We start from the raw sequence: 19,866 nt of genomic DNA, 5'->3' as shown, positions 1-19,866 counted from the left end.
AATGACCCCAAAACGGCCCACACCGCCGCCGTACGGCGCCCTAGGTGCAATACCGCCACCCATCACAGCGGACACCGCAGTGTGCGCCTACCGGAAAGTACGGTGACCGGAAATATACGGAAACGGAAGTTAAAACATGGGCCCGGAACGGGAAACATCCCGCCGTACACCTATAAAACCACTAAAACCACACAACCACTAAAAACACTACCCTGAGACACACCCCAACCCGTCATCCACCCTAGCGAAACCAAGAAAAATGGGAAAAGTAGCGAAGAAAGCGTGCGACCGCAAGCGGCAGGTCCACTTCTCCCGTGAGGAACTCACCGTGCTAACAGAGACCCTCCAGGAGAATGCTGCCGTCGTCTTCTGCACGCAAATGACCAGGACGGCACTTGCAAACAAGAAGGCCATATGGGCTCTGGTGGCACAGCGGGTAAGTGCGGTGGGGACCGCACCCCGCACCCCACAGCAATGCCGAAAGCGATGGGACGACCTGCGGATACGCGTCCGCAGCATACTCTCTGCCAACCGCAACATTGCCACAGCCACCGGGGGAGGTCCTGAATCACCCATCAAGTTGACCCCCTGGGAAGAAATCTGTGCCTCCACCATCGGAATGGAGAGCATAGAGGGAGTCGGAGGGATGGAGAAAGGAGTGCAGACATCCGAAGATTCAGGTAGGTGGGCCAGATAAAACAATGCCAAATCCACAAAGTCCATCCATGTGAAGTACCATGTGTCCACATAGTGCAACAGAAACACATGTCCAGGAGAACGTCCACACACATCGGCCTGATAGCGCACGTTAAAACCCACAATAAATACATAAATAATTAAAAACCCCTAAAACACGCACTACACGTGCAGCAGGCACACCCTAACTGCAGGCTGCCAAACAACTGCACCCTCACTCCACACACAAATGAAAGCACCTCCAAGGCCCCGACCCAAATCACCCTCAGGTACCACCCCAATGCATGTGATACAATGCCATTCCAATTCCCACAGACCCATCAATAACCCTCGCCCTCCTTTACTCCACCACAGGGTCCGATCCAAACGACGAGCATCAGGACACCCCTACCAGCACACCTGCAAAGAGGGCCAAGACCAACGGCCAAAGACCCTCCACCTCAGCTGCACGCATCAAGACACGGCAGCAGCACAAATCAGGTGGCAGCACAGAGGAGGGAACATCAACAGGCACCCCAGCAGCCAGCATGCCCACAACACCACCACCACAGGTCCCCCCAACGGATGCCACAGAAGGCACTGCCTCTGGTGGCAGCAGCACCATAGGTGACACCCCATTGATGGCAGCATGCTCCGACACAGAAGACGGGGATGTCGAAGTCAGATCCATCCATGACCTGTCCCAATCCCCCTGTCTGTCCCATCCCGTACAACATGAGGATACCACGCAGGGGCACCCACAAGACGACGACTGGCCATCCCCCACAAGCCCTGTGGCAAGGCAACATGAGGTCCACAGCCCCTCTGTGACACCCCCGCAAATGGCCATGGCCCAGCAGAGGCAACAGTCCCTCGACCAGTTAATCGTGCAACAGCAGCAACTGGCCACGCTCCTCAAGGACCATGCCGATGAATGTGGGGGCACTAAGGCAGACATAGAAACATCAACTGAGACACTTAGGGCAGAAATGGAGAGAGGTACAGAGACACTAAGGGCACAAATGGAGAGTAGCACCGAGAGCCTGGGAGTCCAAATGGAGAGAAGCACCGAGAGCCTGAGGGGGGAACTGCATGCGACTTCCAAGGACGTATGTGCCGAACTTGCCGCAGTGCGCCGTGTGCTCACTGAGCTCTCGCAAACCCTTAGGGACATGCATGGACGTGAGCAGGCAGAGACATCATCCGTTGCAAGTTCCGTCCAGGGCAGCCCCCAACGTAGATCTGGGAGGAACCTGCGCTCCACAGGCAGGGGTGCCCCTGATACCCGCAGAGGGGGCTTGCAATAGCGACTGCCCACTGACAATGAGCATCTTTGGACACTGGTGTTCGGGGGGGAGGTAGGAGGGTGGAGGGGGTGTGTTGGGCTCACTTGGGTGGCGGGTCGATAGGGTGTACAACATGATATCACATATGCCATAAACAGTGCACGATCAACCAATGAGATGTGTGGACATTGATCTTTGTGTACTAGGCCATCATAGGCGTACAGTCCATATTGTGCATGTCCCAGACACACACAGTGCCACGAGTCCCGTGTCCATGTATCAGCCACCAGGCGTGAGTGCTAGAAGCATACATCAATGAGATGCTGACGAATGTCACGGCCCTCCGGTGCCTCGCAGACTCCTTGAGGTGCTGCCACATCCCCACCCTCATCATGACCATCATCAGGTGCTTGCAGTTCTGCGTCAGGGGGCATGGGCACATTTCTACGTACGCACATGTTGTGGAGCATGACACATGCCATCACCATCTTTGCAACCTTCTCATGGCGGTACAGGAGTGCCCCGCCAGACCTGCTGAGGCAGCGGAAACGACCCTTCAGTAGGCCGAATGCCTGTTCAATGACTACACGGGTACGTGAGTGGGCATGGTTGTAGTCCTCCTCATGCTGGTCCCGTGGGTTCCGGACTGGTGTGAGGAGCCATCTCTTCAGTGGATATCCAGCATCACCTGTATGTGGACGATAAACGTATGATGTGGAATGCCATTGCTACGTACGCACACCCCCCCCCTTCCTGCCAGGTCATTGCCGAATCACATACCCCACATTATCATGCATGTAATGAGACTCACCGAGTAGCCAGGATCTGTTCCCTGCGTGTCGCTCCATGTAGCGTGGTATTGTAGAGTTCCTCAAGACCATAGAATCATGGGTTGATCCAGGGAATCTGGCACAACAATGTGTAATGATCCTGTTGGAGTCACACACCATTTGTACATTCAGAGAATGAAATTGTTTTCGGTTGCGGTACTGGGCCTCCATGGCATGTGGGACGACCAATTCCACATGGGTGCAGTCGATGGCACCAATGCAACCCGGTATGCCGGCAAGTGCATGGAATCCCACTTTTGTGTTGGTAATTTCCTGCTCCGAGCGTGGTAGGGAGATGTAGTCGTCTGCGTGCTGCAGGAGGGCATCGAGCACTTGCAATAGTGTCCGTGAGAACAGTGGCTGGGAAATGCCATGCAACTGTCCGACTGTGTGCTGGTAGGTGCCTGTGGCCAGGAAGTGTAGTACAGACACCACCTTCAGTAGGGGTGGGATGGCGGTTGGGCTATCTATCATGCTGACAAGGTCAGCCTGTGTCATGTCCACAATGGCGGCTATGGTGTCCCGGTCCAGACGGTAGAGGGTGTGGATCTGCTCATCAGTGAGGTTGAACGGATGTGCTCGGAGGCGTGGGATTGCGGGCTGCCTGCGTGGTGGTAGTGGCTGTGCTGGCGGCCCTTGCTGGCCCTGCCTTGCCCTCCTCCTCCTCCTGCGTCTCCTCCGTGCGGCCGGTTGTAGTTGGTGTTCGTCTTCTTCTTGGAGTTGGAGTACTTGCAGTGCTATCATGTCCCCCAGGGCCAACATCGCGAGTCCTGCCGGTAGCATTTCGGTGTGGTTGTGGGAGGAGACTGGGTGTGCAATTTATGTGTTTTCAGGCTGTATGGCCTTCACCTGTGGTGATTCATTCCACCTGTGCAAACTGCTCTCCCCTTTGGCCGAGCACGTCCCGCACACAACGCTGCAATTCGGGGAATGGCATCTTGCTATTGCAATCATGTATTTGTACCCGATGGCCGTGTAACATTGGTTGATATGTTCATTCTGCTGTGGTCCCAATGTTTCACATTCTATCTGTGCAGTCGCGAACAGACTTGTGAAGGGTCAGTGGAACGTAGTACTCGAGTAACGGTGGACCCTCATGCATCACTGTACCGAGTTGCAACGACGGGCGGGGCGTCCCATTTGTGGGTGAAGGCAGTTGCCATTTTCACACACAGCCGCACTCGATGGATTAATTAGTGATTTCAAACGGCCACAGATGCCTCTTCGACGTGATGTTGCAAATGAGGAATTCGAAGGGCGGCGCTTTCGGTTTTCAGCTAGCGGCGAGGAAATGCCCACAGGTCTGACTGCAAATATAACGTACTATTGTTCAATGTCCTTGGGACAGGGGCCATGGCGAGGATGCAATGATTGATATGAATGGTTTGGGATGCGCAATGGCGACGTGGGCGATGAGGCCGGACGTTCCCAAATACATGTTACTTCACTACACTGGAATTACGGGCTGGGGCACTGTGGATTTTGCAGGCTGCATAACGCACAGACTCAATGGATATTTCTAATGTTATGTGAGTAAATATTCAGGCGTTTTAATCCCGGGATGAGGGAATGATGAATGGATGCATGGGCAGGTGATTTGATACAGAGTTTGCCATGTACAGGGCTTCTTGGAATCTATCCGCCTCCCCTACGCTATGTGATGCAGGGCTGCCATAGTGGGACCATCGTCTATCTGGCCTTGTTGAGCCCTCCCTGTCTCGACGCGCCCTCAGACACTTGTGTCCATGCACGTTACCAATCCCATCTGATGGATTCTGTTTTCACAGACGCATGCACAGGTACACTCGTTTGTGATGGTGTTTACACCTCGATATAGATAGTTATGAGTCGCAAGTGGTTTTTGGGTGGTGATGAACCTTTGGAGTGGGCTAGCATGCATATGGCTGTGGATTTAGTGTGATCATTGAAGTGAGTTGTTCGAATGTAGTTCTGATGGCCATTCTGTTCTTTTTCTTTTCTTTTGGTTGACAGGTATCTCCTCCCCTTTTGCCACTGCCATCTGTATGCCACTCCTGCAGATGGCTTTTACTCCCGACACCTGCTGCTTCGTGTTAATCAGTGGAGCAGCATTACGATCTTATGGGACGATCGCCAATGGGCCACATGCCCTTACGCAGTACTGGTGGCTCGGAGCAACATTTCGGCCTTTCAGCTGGACTAGTGCCTCCCCATTGGGACGGCCCTGCGGTTCTGTGCGCTTCCATGTTGCCTTTTCGTACGTGAATGTGGCTCTGTGTACCATGATGGAACAGGGCGTCACACAAGTAGTGGCTGGTCATTTCTTGCGGATGCAGCCCACAATGGTGAAATGTGTTTTGGAGTTCATGGCCTGATGGCTGTATGGGCTTGGTGATTTTGTTGTGCATTAAATTTCTATTCTGATTTGGCCCGTGTAGCGTTCTTCTTTGCAAGTGATGTGGCATATTCCTATTTGGGGAGCGATGTATTGTGAGGAGATCTGCATTGGGTTCCAGCTTCGGAGTTTAGTTGCGTGGTACTGTACTGGGCGCGTTTGCCTACGAAGCCCGTGAGGTCAGGGATGGGGGCTGCCAATATGACTGTTTGAATGTTGTCATGCTCAGGGGCGGGGGATTGGGTTTTGTGTAACAGATGCCGGTCAGCCAGGTGGACTGGTGGAATGATGTGATTTTCGGAATATTGCTGGTCACAGGTGCCTGTGTTTGCGTGCGTTTCTTGGTGGGGGACTGTGGTCATGTCCATTGGGATGGCTTCTGTATTCGTGCCATCTGTGCCCTGCAGCTCCCATTGGCCCCTCTTGTGTTTCATTTGTTCGTTGGCATGCATGGGTGACTTGTACATTTCACTGGTTGCATTGTGACTTCATTGCACCTACGGGGAGTTGTACTTTGTGGGCAGGGAGCGGTGTACAGGCACTCAGTGGGGCCGTTTACGGTTGATTCGCGATGCCGTACTTCTCACCATGGCGGAATGGTACATTCCGCCATGCTTGATGGCGTTAGGTACATGTCCGCTAGGGTCGGAATTGGCGTACCCTTGCGCCATGGTGGTGTTTACGGTTTGGCATGGCGCGCGCGCGCGTGCTTGGTGCAGTTAGCGTTGGCGTTCACTACGGTGTCGCTAATGGCTTCGTACTTTGCGGTGACGGGTCATAGTCGCACCGAGCGCTATTCGATGGCGGTATTGCATTTCCGCCATCGTTTTCCGAATTCCGCCAGGGTCGTAATGAGGGCCATACACTCCCTCAAAAGAATATTAGACAAGTCTTAAGTAAAGCCCCACTTATTTTCAGACAGCGGTGAGCGCTTAACGCAGATGTCACTCTAATAATTTGTTTTAACAGGGAGAGAAAAGCAGAGTATAAATTGAAACAGATCCCAACACTTTCACAAGAAGACAACAAGAGAGGAAGGCAGAGTCAAACCGTGAAGTTAGAGTTCAGAAGGCTGGATCCACTTTAAGAGGATCAGAACGAAATGTGTCCAAGGTCACACGGTTGAAAAGTGCACAAAAGTCTCGAAAAGGTTCAGAAAGAGTTGGACCAAAAGAAAGGGACCAGTTAGATGGTCAAGGCGGCCAGCCCAGTCCAGAAGGTTAAGGGATTATTATTACCTTGTAGCAATCTTTAGAAAGGGAGGCCTGGCGGACACAGTACCTTAAAGTGGTGAGAATACTCCAGCGGGGGCAGTTGTTCCTGGCAGCGGATGCAAGTCGGTGCTTTGTCCGGGGGAGGAGAGGATCTTGTCGGGGCGGAAGACAGGAGTCTGTTGCACTGCCAGGGAAGAAACCAGCCGCGGAGTTCTCAGTTAAAAGGAGCGGCCCTTTAGTTCGCGGTGCAGTGGTAAGTGGCTACCCGGTTGCCGGGGTGCTTGGCACGGGCAATTCGACCACAAGACGTCCTGGGATGCGAGAAAAAGAAGGTAAACTATTTGTGCCCACCAGTCAGGGGAAGAAGACTCTCCAGCAGGGAGATCTTCTCTGTCGTCGGGAAGTGGTGAGTCGGTTCCGCAGAGCTCCACCGGTGGTGTCGTCGTAGCAGGTCGGCTCAGCTTCTCCCTCATCGTATTCTCAGGTCCTGTGGCGACTTCTGAAGTTCCAGTCCCCAAAGCCCTGCTTTTATGCAGCACACCCCCATTCACTCAGTCTAGCTGTCAATCAAACATGCTAAGTGGTGAGCCGGCTGGCTCACCACTTGGGCCAATCACACAAGAGTGCGACTTGAGTTACCAAGGTAACTCAGTCCAGGGTGCCTAAACCCCCTCCCACACCCCCTGTTGTACCCAGACAGAGTGGCACCACTTTTGGAGGCTTCTGTGGAGAAACCCGCCAAAAGTGGAAAGGGCTCGACTTGGGTTGGAGTCACAGAAGAGAACACAAACACCATTTTAGAATCGAGTCCTGGCAAAAAAATACCAACCGGCGAATTAATATTAAAAAAATAAACCGGCGGTATGTTCGAGGCTCTGAGAATTAAATAATTAAAGTTGGTAGCCTCGAACAATGGGAAAATCCCATAAGGATATATTTGCGGTTGAATATAAAAAGTAGGATCCACTGGCAACAGCCAAAACTCGATCAGGGGGGATGGAGACGCGCCCCCTCGACTAACAGACCCCGTGGCAATCGAATTGCCCCGACCAGTACGTCCACAATATGATGGTTTGTACTGGTTTCTGTTCATAATTGGGACTAGTAAAGCCAATGGTGACTTTACATGCCCTGGGAGACAGTAGTCAGTCCCAGGGTATTGAGTCTATGGTGGGGTGTCACTATGACACCCTTGTGTCACTGCACGGAGGGTGCTGTGTGACACACATAGTAAAAACACATGATACCCTAAGGAGTAAGGGACCCCATAGCCCACAAAACACATTAACAGTCAAAGGAACACCATAAATCATGTCCAAGAGTGGGAGAAAAAGAGTCTCACTCTTGGCAGGAGAAAAAAAAACAAACTCCAGAAATCCAGCAAAGCTGCTGGGGGACTCACTAGGTTAGGAAATTCAGCCTAAACAGAGAATTCACCCTAACAACTTCCCCTCCAGCCAGTTGGTGAGCCGAGTACGATGATCCTTCATTGTCCGTTCGGACATGTTTTTACAAAACACACAGTCCTTCCCCACATGCGATTTGTCGTCGTGAAGGCAGTAGAGGAACCGAGAGTGCTCATCCTCCTTAAAGATGTTCTGTAGTGCACATCCAGGGCAGCTCCTGAACAGCTTGGATCCAACAGGCGTCATGCTTCCTTTGTCCTGGGCCATGTCCACGAGGGGTAGGCCTCAAAGATCTTCTGGGATCCTCAGAGAAGTGGAAACTCGACGAAAAGATGCCCTTGAGGGGCATTGAAAATTCCAAAAACGGGTCCCTGTTAATCAGAAGTAGAATCAGTGGAGCTTGAGGCTCGATTGACCGGAAATATAAGAGTAAACTCTTTGAAAAAAAGCAAAACGCAGTAAAAGCTCGAGAGCTACAGCACGAGGACACCCAACACTTGAACGTGAGGTAAAAATCTGAAGATGGCTGCCAGAGGAGGGGCTTAGGTAGAGGGCAGTCATTGGCTGGTGGCAGTATGACCCAGAGACCAGTCATTGGTTATTGGTAGAAAGACAGTTCAGAAACGAAACTGAAACTGATTTTTTTCTTTACCGAGGATTCTCAGCCTGACGACGGTGAATATTCATGAGCATGTGAATCCATGCCAGACCCCATGCTGGAGAAGCACGTATGCATTACCTACCTGTTCTAGGACCAGTTAATTGTCTGTCATGTCCCACCTCCCCCCCACCGTTTCTCGTCTCCCCGTCCAGAGCTTGGTCGCAACTATAACACTTCATGCACTTACACTAGGAGAAATATCGCCAGGCCTAGTATTCTAGATTTCTTTCTCTGTTTTGATCATTCAGAATCTTCAAGGCATAAGAATTATTACTGTATTCTCTTGTTCCCTTCCCGCCCTGAAGCACTTTGAAGCACTTCACCTGTGTATATGTGCTGTATAATTAAACTATAAATAAATAAATAAATAAATAAATAAGCAATGCCCCAAGTGTGAGGTCTCTGGCATATCATGGGGAGAGGAACTTTGAGTCAGTATGAGCTTCAGCATCTGAGATTCTGTACTAGACACCACAAATCACATTCATCCCCATCATCTAAGACAGTGTTATGGACACCGCAGATCTTCTTTATTTTTTATTTTTTTTATTTTTTATTTCAAACGTTGTTTATAGTTTGATCAACAAACCTTTACAACTTTCATTTACATTTCTCATTTCATTTACAATTCTCAGTCTATAAAAGGAAAACAAGCAAAACAATCCACCGAGGAGAGCACATTGCAATTATCATCCTTCCATTAAAATAAAATATTTACACAAAATAGCAACCACATTTAAAACAACAACCTAATCACAAAACAAGTAAAATCAAACTATACCATGATTAATCCACTCCACAGGCAAGATGTTAACTGATATCCTTAGCTTCGAGTACCACACATGGATGCTCGACTGGAATATATATAGGATCACAGAATAGCGAGTTCATATTAAAGATCTTAGGGTTTAGAGGAAGTACAGCTTCAGACATTGTTCATAAAATTCTTTTTTTCCAATTCCACATTTAGTAAGAGCAAAAACCTTGTGAGCCTTAAGATGGCTTTGGTGCTTTTGCCCCACATGCATGAAAGCCAGAGCCATTCCCTTGTAGCAACCAGATCGCCCACATTGCCAATTCCAAATACTTCTAGACACGCTTTTTCAAAGTATGTACAATAGATGGTCAATTGCTTTAGAGATTCATATTGGTGGTCATCCTTGCAGAATCTACACCCATTTCCGCTACAAAATGCGGTGTACGTGGCCCAGTTTTTGATTCTGTATAATGTTAGGAGTTGATTTAATTTGAACCTCATATACGAGTCTCTTGCCTTGTGACAAGGGAATTGCACTAAGTATGCTTTATGCAATAGTCTAGCTGTGGAGAATTTGGCTGTTTCTTTATACTTCTTCAATGTTTTAATGATATTTAAGGTTTTGCCCCAATCATTTGCAAATAGACAGAGTTTTACATGCGCTTGCCGAAACTCTAAATCGGCAAGAGTTAGAGCTAGATCAGCAAGAAGTGCTACCATTTTTTTATAATATTTTCCAATTGATGGTGGATTGGCGGCATCTATCATTAGGCCCAAGTCTTCGTATAAAGAGTTTTTAGGAGGAAATAACATATTTCCTAAGTTTGACAATTGACGCCAATTATATCGGGCAGACAGAGAAGTCAGTCCCAACTCTTGTCTTAAAAGGACTTGGCCAAACACAACACGCCCTTCCATAGGCCTCCTTGAAGCTGGTCAAGAAATTGATCAACATCTGCTAAACACATGTCCAATAGGATTCACTCAACTTTTAGGGTATAAAATTAAAAGAGAGGAAGTAACGAAAATGTACAATATTTGTTGTAGACCATGCTCATTTGGGTGGCGAGAATTTAAGACTTAGCATTTTGAACTTGTTTCCACATTGTAACTGCAATGGAGTCGGATATTGAATAGCCTAAATATTTAATTGTGGAGGCTTTTGGAATGGGAATGCTTCCGATTGACCATTTCCATGTGCACGGACGTCTCTTGAGGTTTTTAAACATAAATATGTGGGATTTTTCTGCATTGAATAGTAAATTATGTGTGCAGCAGTACTCTGCAAACAAGGACAATTTTGTTTGCAAGCCAGAGGTGTTCGATCGAATATCACAATATCATCGGCAAAGGCAAGCCAGTGTATTTTCAGGTGGGCTAACCTTGCTGGTTAGCTGACTTGTTGCGCCCAAATTGCGTTAATGCCACATAAGTACAAATTAAATAAGGTGGCCGCCAAATTACAACCCTGATTGATCCCCAGCCCGATTGGGATGGCATTGGTGGTAGCGCCTGTCTGATTTACCCTGACAAAATAGGCAGTGTTTTTGTGCAATTTTGTGGTTAGAAAAATCACGTGAAATGGAATGCCCATCAATACATTTTTTTGCCAAAGCAGACCCCTAACCACGCAATCGAAGGCGGCTGTCAGGTCTATGGATGCCATATATAGTGGCCCAGAGTCTGCAACCTTTGCTTTGGCGAGCCAATGGGCCATCAATGTAGCGTTTAATTCAGTCCCCATCCGTGCCCGAAACCCAATTTGGAAGCGTGAAAGAATGTTCTATTGCTTCAGATAGACGTGGAGATCACAAAGCAATAAGATTGCAAATACTTTGGTTGCAGCGTCTATAAGGGCGATGGGCCGAAAGTTAGCTGGGTTTTCTCTTGCGCCCTTTTTGTGTATCGGGACAATTATTGAGCATAACCAGGAAGGGGGAATGTCAAGCGTGGCTAAGATGTTATCAATTGACACGTCAATATTTTTGCCCACAACACAGGATTGCGCTTAACTACGCAAGGGGGATGCCGTCAGGCCCTGCAGCTTTGGAATATTTCAGGGCGTGAATTACACATTCTATATCCTGTATGGTCCATTGTGGTACAGGTAGTTTTGGAGTATTCCATTTTTCTGTTAATGTTGTCAAACATCGAGGGGAGGGAAAACATGCGCTTGAAGAACGCCGACCAGGTTTCTGCGGCTATCGTGGAGGCCTGGTTCGTGTTCAAGGTATGAGAATCAGCCCTAAGCATCGCCCAGGTTGTACGCCTGTCATTACGACATAATGAGATAAGCATCTTCTAATTGGACAGATTGTGTAAGTGGCGTTTCAAATTCTTGCACTTATTGCGATATACATTACAAATCCTCTTTTTCTGCTTCAAATACTCTTCTGGTGGGCAGCATATGTTTTTGAGTTTACCCAATGCAGCATTTTTGATGCTTTTGGCAAGTTGGATTTCCAATAAACCAGGGTCTGTGTTCGTATTCCACAGGCTGTTGTTTCCATTACGGATGTTGGCCATCACACTTGCTATCATATTGAAGTACCACTGTGCTTCCATTTTAATAGATAAGTAAGGCTTGCAAGGATCATCATGACACATGCGTCGATTGAGGCATTTATTTTGTCACCGAGCCTATTACTCCATCTAATGGAGAGTCCAGGGCGATCACCTTCCAAAAATAATTGGTTTGTACCATGATTCAATCTGGTAGTAGTAACATCAATAATAAGTTGGATAATAAGGTGATCCCCTAGGCCGGGCTCCAGTGTCTCAATTTTGCTGCACCGAGCCTGAAGGTTATCAGAGATGGCATAATGATCAATACATGATAACATAGGACCCCTCCTCCATGTGTACCCCGGACCCCTCGAATGGAATGGCACAAACGCTATGTCCCATAATGCTAAGTGCTCCTGCCATAAGTGGCCTCTGAGTAAAGTCAGAGAGAGGGAGTCAGCAGCTAAATTGTGATCGTACAAATCCAAGCATTCGGCATTAAAGTCGTCGGTCATCACTATTCGGCAAGCCGGATGTTTGGATAATACTTCGTCAAATAGCTCATCGAGTGTCTCAAATGTATTAGCTATCTTTGCTTGAACAGGGTTATGATAAACAGAGATGCAGAGGTAATAGTCAAGAAGGACTTCAGTAAAAGAAATTAACACAGCTAAGAATGCTCTAGATTTATGGTCAACCTGAGTGCTAATATTCAAATTCGTGTTTACACAAATGGCCACTCCGCCATACGGGCACCCCCTCAATCCACGTTCGGCCACCACTTGATGTACAGTGAAGCCAGGCAACATAATCTTTTGTACAGCCATTGTTTCTTCGCATAGAAGTATGTCGCATTTAGCCACATAAGTCGAATTATTGAACCACGTGTGAAGATTATTAAATCCACAGGAATTCCAAGAGAAAATAGTAAGGGAGTTGGCCATGGCAGGGTTTAAGGTAGAAGCCAATGATGTCAGCCAGGACCAATCTTCACTGATATTAGACAGAGAGACCAGCTGTGCTATTACTGCAGATTTCAACTTTCCCTGTGTGTTTAAACCGGAATTTAATGGTGGAGTTTGGGTGGGCAGAGGTAGAGGAGTTTAATTGAAGCGGATAGCGTCGTCAAGAGAATCAAAGATTACAGGAGACAACCCAATCAATTGTTGTTCGCGTTTATACTGGCACACTAAATCTGTGATGATGTTGGATTGAACCTTACACACCATCTGATGATTGTGAATGTGAGGAAGGGTGACCCATTCTATGTCATCCGAGTGCAAGGTGAGCAATGCAGGAATTTGCCTGAATGCCTTCAGAAGGGCAGAGCGATTCAGGCGTTTGTCCTCATAAATGACACGGTCGGTCTCCCATCCCATGATAGTGGAGGATGTTGCTGCAGACTTGACATTGGGAGCAAGATTGGCAGGCGCGACTCCTAATGGGCATACAGAAGGCAGGCCTGCCCTGTTTGAGGATCTGGGGGATTTGACAATCTCCTCAATGGTTAAACTGGAATGATGTTCAGAATGTGAGTTTAAGTGAGGACGTCTTGTTGGAGGGCCACTGTCGATTGTCTTGTCCACTTGCGCGGGCCCCCCGTCATCTGGAGCCTCTTGCAGGCCTTTCCCTGCTTGTACCACTTTGTTCCCCACAGGCTTATAGTGGTTGGGGTTTTATCGCCTGATGGGAGCTGAGCAATAGTGGAAAGGCCTACAGTGCTTTTACCCACCCCGCACTGTTGCGGCCGTGCCGCTGCTTTCATGTTGTTCTTACCATGCGAAACACTACTAGCGTCTTCCTCTGTGCTCGAGTGCTGCAGAGCTTTTTTACTCTGCAGATAGTTCCTCAAGAGAGAAACCTTGTTCACTCTATAGGCAAGCGTGCCCCAACTGGTATAAATTCCCATGCGGATAACTTATACCGTTTTTTTTGTTTTTTTTTCCTTTTTTTATTTTATTTTTGGGTTTTGACACTGGTATGTTTGAGGGAGCCGGGGCTGCTTGTCTGTCAGCTTTTCTTTTTAAGGCTCTGAAAAATAGACGTTTCTCTTTCCAAGAGGCGAAAAGTTGACCAGCACTAGCGGAGTAGCCCCCCTTGGCATCAACTTTCCCTTACGGGGAAACTGTAATGCTTTGAGTGTCTATTTCGAAAAAGCTTTGTAAGAGCCGACGGGCTGTCCGGATAGAATATTTCACCAGCCTCCATATCAACAACTGGATCTAAGTGCTCCCCAGCTACATCGTTTGGATTTTCCTGAATGAAAAATATTAATTGCTCTATCTTTTCGGTGTTTCTGGTGACCTTTTGACAGAGCGGTGCATGAGTAAATATCTGATTTCGTGAGATCGCCTTTGGAGCAGCAACTGTTTGGGCAAACGATTGTGCAAAGGAGTAAGCAATAGGCAGAATCCCACGCCACAAGCCTGTGGACTCCCCCTCCTCTGTAACCTCAGTTTGCGTGGCAGCACTGGCAGAGCCCACAGGAGCACCCTTGCATAACGGGTGACCAACACGGTCACATTGAAGGGTGTCGGCAAAGATGAATCTTCCAATTTGTTAATTTTGAATAAAATTTGATTCAGCCAAGTCTTGCAGTCCCTTAATTCATAATGTGTATAGTCGTGGCCTCTGTCCAACAAATTAAGAATTTGTGATAATACGGGGTAAGAGGCTTCTAGAGACTGCATGCCATTGGAAGGATCAAGGAGGTCAAACCCTAAAGGGGGAACTGGAGCCTTTGTAGTCAGAGGGGAAGCGACGCCTGGCGTCGGGGCTATGAAATCCTTTCCAGTTGTTGGCAGTACAGTCGGGGATAGGTTGGTAGCGGCAAGGCTAGTAGCTGTTTTTTGCAAGCCGCGAGAACGGGTGATATGTTAGAGTTTTCATACGTATCCTTCTCTTTGCAATGCAAGTGCACATCAGCCCTACTATTGCTGGGCAATGTGACAGGGGTAGATGGGCCGGCAGAAAGACGGACACGTCTCTCTAAGGCTGCAAGAACCACCGGAGCCAGAATGGAGTTGTCAGAGGGGGACGAGCTGAGGCCATCGCTATTTCTATCCCCAGCTATACAGGGCTCATCCATCCTCATGCTAAGAAAACTTTTACGAGCAGAGGACGTGAGAGCAAGTCCTGGAGTAGACAAGAGGACAGCAGGGGTGGGCAAGGCGGTCAACATTGCCTCGCCCTGCGCACGAGCATAGGCAAACGCCACTTCGTGGCAAATTAGATCATTAGAGGATGCCGCATTTGAACTAGGCAGTGGCCTTAGGTCCCCGCCTGAATGTGCCATGGTGGGGCTTTGAACAATATAGGGGAGCGGGACACTTACAACTCTGTTCGATTTTTTTAGAGAGGGTACCTTTAACCACTAAAGCGCGAGGCAACCAACCACTGCGCAAGGAGTAGACCATTTGGGAATAAATGCACTAACAAACTTTAAACCATAGCTTTATGCAGCTTACACAGAGCATCTTTTGAAGGGAGATTACTTACAATTTTAGCTAAAATCCTTTGGAATCTGCAGCAGCAGCCCTCCAGCCCTCCCACCCTAACAGCCCAACAGCCACTTGCAGTCCACTTCCGGGTGTGTGCGCGGGTGCGCGGGCCCAATAGTATTAGTAGACAGGCTGAGAGCCTCACTGTGGTTAAGGGGGCGGAGCAAGTGCAGGGAGGCGTGTCCCAATTCAAATGAGGAAGTTAGCTGTGGGAGAAGAAGAGAACATTAAACAGGTTGCGAGAAGCAACACAATCCCACAATAAGTCCCAGCACTTAGTTCCAGCAGAGGGGGAGATGCTGTGAAAGGCACAGCTGTCACACAAAGATAAAGATCCAAGTGCGTTGCGTTTGTAGCCAAAGTCACCTTGTTGCAACAGTCCGAGTTGCGGGCAGCAGTAGAACGCGGTGCTTCCTCTTGCCGACTCACAGGGGCAGGAGGAAGATGCGTGGCACAGCCCAACAGCCACTTGCAGTCCACTTCCGGGTGCGCGCGCGGGTGCGTAGGCCCGATAGTATTAGTAGATGGGTTGAGAGCCTCACTGTGGTTAAGGGGGCGGAGCTATTGCAGGGAGGCATGCCCCAATTCAAATGAGAACGTTAGCTTGTTGCAACAGTTCAAGTTGCGGCCAGCAGTAGAACGCAGTGCTTCCTCTTGCCGACTCACAGGTGCCACTTGCAGTCCACTTCCGGGTGCGCGCCGGATCTCACTATCCCAGGCATCTTGGGATGTGTACTAGATACCAAAAATCTCATTCTTCCCACGCATCTGAGAGTGTTGCCTAGATGTCGCATATCTCTTTCATCCCGTGCATTTGAGAGTGTGTTCCAGACATTACAAATCACATTAATTCCCAGTAGTATCTGAAAATGTGCTCTAGACACCACAAATCTCTTTTACCCCTTGCATCTGAGAGTGTGTTCTAGACACAAGTCTCATTCATTGCTGAATCTGAGATTGTGTTCTAGAAACCACAAATCTCCTTCATCCCCTGCATCTGAGAGTGTGTTCTAGACACAAGTCTCACTCATCACTGAGTCTGAGAGTGTGTTCTAGACAAAAGTCTCCTTCATCCCCTGCATCTGAGAGTGTGTTCTAGACACAAGTCTCACTCATCACTGAATCTGAGAGTGTGTTCTAGACACCACAAATCTCCGTCATCCCCTGCATTTGAGAGTGTGCTCTTGACACCACAAATCTCATTCACCCCTGGCATTTGAGAGTGTGGTCTAGACACCACAAATGTCATTCCTCCCCAGGATCTTGTCGTGTGTATTAGATACCCAAACTGTCACTCACCCTAGGCACTTGAGAGTGTTGCCTAAATTTAACAAATCTTTTTTTACAAAAGTATGAGATCTTCATCAAAGAAATGCGCCACAATATAAGTATAGTTTCCAACAACCAACTTGTTAACTGGAGAGCGGATGCTCGAGAGACTGAATCTGTGATCGGTGGGATTAACCCGTAATACTTGAAAGAAACGACATAAGAGAGACTATGACACATATTAGTAATACTAAAGTTGGTTGTTAGAAATGCCCTTGATTTGAAAAAGGCACTATGTGTGCCGAAACACGTGTCACCAAAGGGCCTGCATCAGAATAAATAATTTGGAAACTATACGTATATTGTGGCGCATTTCTTTGATGAAGATCTCATACTTTTGCACTTATCGGAGGTGGGGCCTTATAGCTCTGTTTTTCTTCACACATGCGACACTGTCTATAAGGAACAGCAAGGAAATTGGTCGCTGAGCATAAGAAGTTGATATAAATTACCCCAATTGCAACATAAACACAAATCTTTTTTACCCCTTACATCTGAGACTGCATTCCAGAAACACCAAATCTCTTTCATCCCGTACATTTGAGAGTGTGTTCCCGACATTACAAATCACATTCATTCCCAGCGGCATCTGAGAGTGTGTTCTAGACACCACAAATCTCTTTCATCCTCTGCATCTGAAAGTGTGTTCTAGATACAAGTCTCACTCATCGCTGAATCTGAGAGTGTGTTCTAGACACAAGTCTCACTCATCGCTAAATCTGAGATTGTGTTCTAGAGACCACAAATCTCCTTCATCCCCTGCATCCGAGTGTGTTCTAGACACAGGTCTCACTCATTGCTGAAATTGAAAGTGTGTTCTAGACACAAGTCTCACTCATCGCTGAATCCGAGCTTGTGTTCTAGACACCACAAATCTCATTCATCCCTGGCATATGAGAGTGTATTCCAGACACCACAAATCTCATTAATCCCCGGGATCTTGGCGTGTGTACTAGATACCAAAAGTCTCATTCCCCCTAGGTGCCTGAGAGTGTTGCCTAAATGTCACACATCTCTTTTACCCCTTGCATCTGAGAGTGTGCTCTAGACACTACAAATCTCATTCTTCTGCAGGATCTGAGAGCGTGTTCCTAGAGACCCCAAATCTTATTAATCACATGTAAATTGAATCCCATCCATTAGTTGCAAGTGGCACTCCTTAGAGAGCAATCTCACTCCTCGCCATATTAAATATCAGCTTAAATTTTAATGGGGTCCCTCAAAAGGGAATCATTACTAGTCTTTCTATTTTGTAATCGATTCATTTTGGCTTATTATCAATTTAGCATTATACAGTTAAACTAGAAACACACTAATGTATATGCAGAGGCGCGCAGTGACTCTTACTTGTTAAGCTGTCATGCTCTGCTTCAATTCATCATATTGCATATCTAGTAATCTCTGGACCCTGTTCATACTCTGAATTGGATCAGAGTCTGAGGAGTGGACCATGTGCTGACATGTACCACATCCAATTGGGCTGAATGATGAATAGTTAAACTAAGTGGGTATCTGTGGGAGATTGCATATATACCCACAGGTGCTGGTGGACACGCCGACAAAGCATCACATAGCAGAAGACGAATGTGCAGGTAAGGCTTGTGGAGAGTGAAGTCACTGGGATCTACGCCGCGTGCTGCTTTGCTCCCCTGCGATGTTTCTCTCTGAAGAGGACGAGAAAGATGATTGTAAGAGGGAGTTCCAGAGTGCCCACTGATGGAACAGAAGAGTAGGCTGGATTGCACACCCAGGTCTAACCACAGGGAAAGGCCAAGAGCCAGTCTGCACAATGCTTGGAAGGCCTGGCTTCCCCTGCAGCCAATAGAATCGCCAGTGTGCCTGCCTGGCCATTGGGGGTCCCCTTCTGACTGGTGTTCCCTCCTTCAGTTTATGTTTCCATGCCAAAGTCAATATTTAGCCCTCATTTTGAATCTTGTTGCTAGAGTTGGAATCAAGCAGAGCACATAGTGGCACAATGAGTCTACAGGGCAAGCTGTCTCACGATGTGTGCCACGGATTCCCGGCAGTGTGGATTTAGCTACGAACTGTACGTTGGGGTTGCGGGTTGCGCAATAGTGATGGCCACAGTTGGCGGAACCGCTCCCTCAGGGTGCTTTGCACGGTGGATAATAACAGCTCTTCTCGACACTTCTCCTTTCGAGGACTGGGGTGGGTTTTTTCACATCCCCAGGAAGGAAACTGCACTTCCCCTTCTGGCGTGTAGGGGTCATGTGGCCAGCCAAGTGAATGGGCACGCCACAGGAGGACAGAACGTTGTATCTTACCGGAATAAGTAGCCTTTCAGAGACTGGACTGTTTCCTGGGGCTAAGTGACCGCTCCCTGAAAGACACTCCACTCACGAAGCTTGAAGGCAAGATGTGTCAGAGGAGTGCTGAGGACAGCAGAACTCAGCCGTCCTGCCTCCCTCTGTGGCATGTTCCTGTCTCGGTGCTATTCTCCTCATGAGAGACCATCACCCTGCTCCAGCCTGGCTGCAGTGCTCCAGTCTCCCCGCTGATGGCAATCCTTGCATGCATGCCATGGCAACACTAACTATTCCATACAGGAGACGCTAGTCCAATCCTGCCTTTAACTTTGCATTCTGGGAGTGGCAGTCCTGGATTTCCCAGGATATAAACCCTGGACTACAAGTGCCAGAATGCTAAACTCACACCAGGCCTGGACTAGAATCTCCCGAATGGAATGTATAATATTGGCATGTATGCACTTGTTTACCACGGTGCCCAGTCCCCGCCTGTCTATATAGCTCCCTTAAGGAGTTGGCGGGGTCCATAGCGCCCACACCTTACTTGTTGTAGAAACCTTGTAAGAATGCCCTAAAAAAGTGTTCAATAATACATGAAGTTATGTATAGCACCCCACAGTAATACACCCTCACTGACCTTTTGACCCCCTGCTTCAGACCTCAGCTTCTAGCCAGACTGTCCATCCAACTCCCGGCTAATTTTCCACCCGTCCCAAAGTAGTATAAGTATTATGGGTTTCCACTTGCAAGCTGTGTTTTGAGCCGGATAACAAAACAGTGGTGGGGGGGGGGGAGGCTGGCAAGCTGCACGTCACAAAGCTATATTTAGGGGCAGTACTAAGAAGTGCTTGCTGCAACCTCGAGAATCCCAACTTGCTGAGAAACAGCTAACGGATGATGTGATCCTAAACATGTCTGACAGTGACCTCTACTGGTGAAGAGCCATAGTTCGTAATCTTTTCATTTACTTTAATGCGCTAGGAAATCAGGTCAGGATAGTCCGTTCTGGTTGCACAGGAAGAGCCCCGACTCCAAGACAATTTATGGAGACTGTCAGTGTTG

The 19,866-nt window shown here is 48.2% G+C and overlaps 1 protein-coding gene across 1 annotated transcript in view; it reads left to right on the top strand.

Annotated features, from left to right (window-relative positions):
• LOC138580286 (tumor necrosis factor receptor superfamily member 3-like) overlaps positions 1-19,866 on the top strand; it is a 252,643-nt gene that overhangs the window by 188,300 nt on the left and 44,477 nt on the right. The gene's annotated exons all lie outside the window — the stretch shown is intronic.

Source organism: Ambystoma mexicanum, chromosome 3p (genome assembly GCF_040938575.1).
Source record: "Ambystoma mexicanum isolate Mex_15411 chromosome 3p, UKY_AmexF1_1, whole genome shotgun sequence".
Classification (NCBI taxonomy): Eukaryota; Metazoa; Chordata; class Amphibia; order Caudata; family Ambystomatidae; genus Ambystoma; species Ambystoma mexicanum.
Note: the sequence above shows the minus strand (reverse complement) of the source record. Positions and strands in the feature narration are given on the sequence as shown.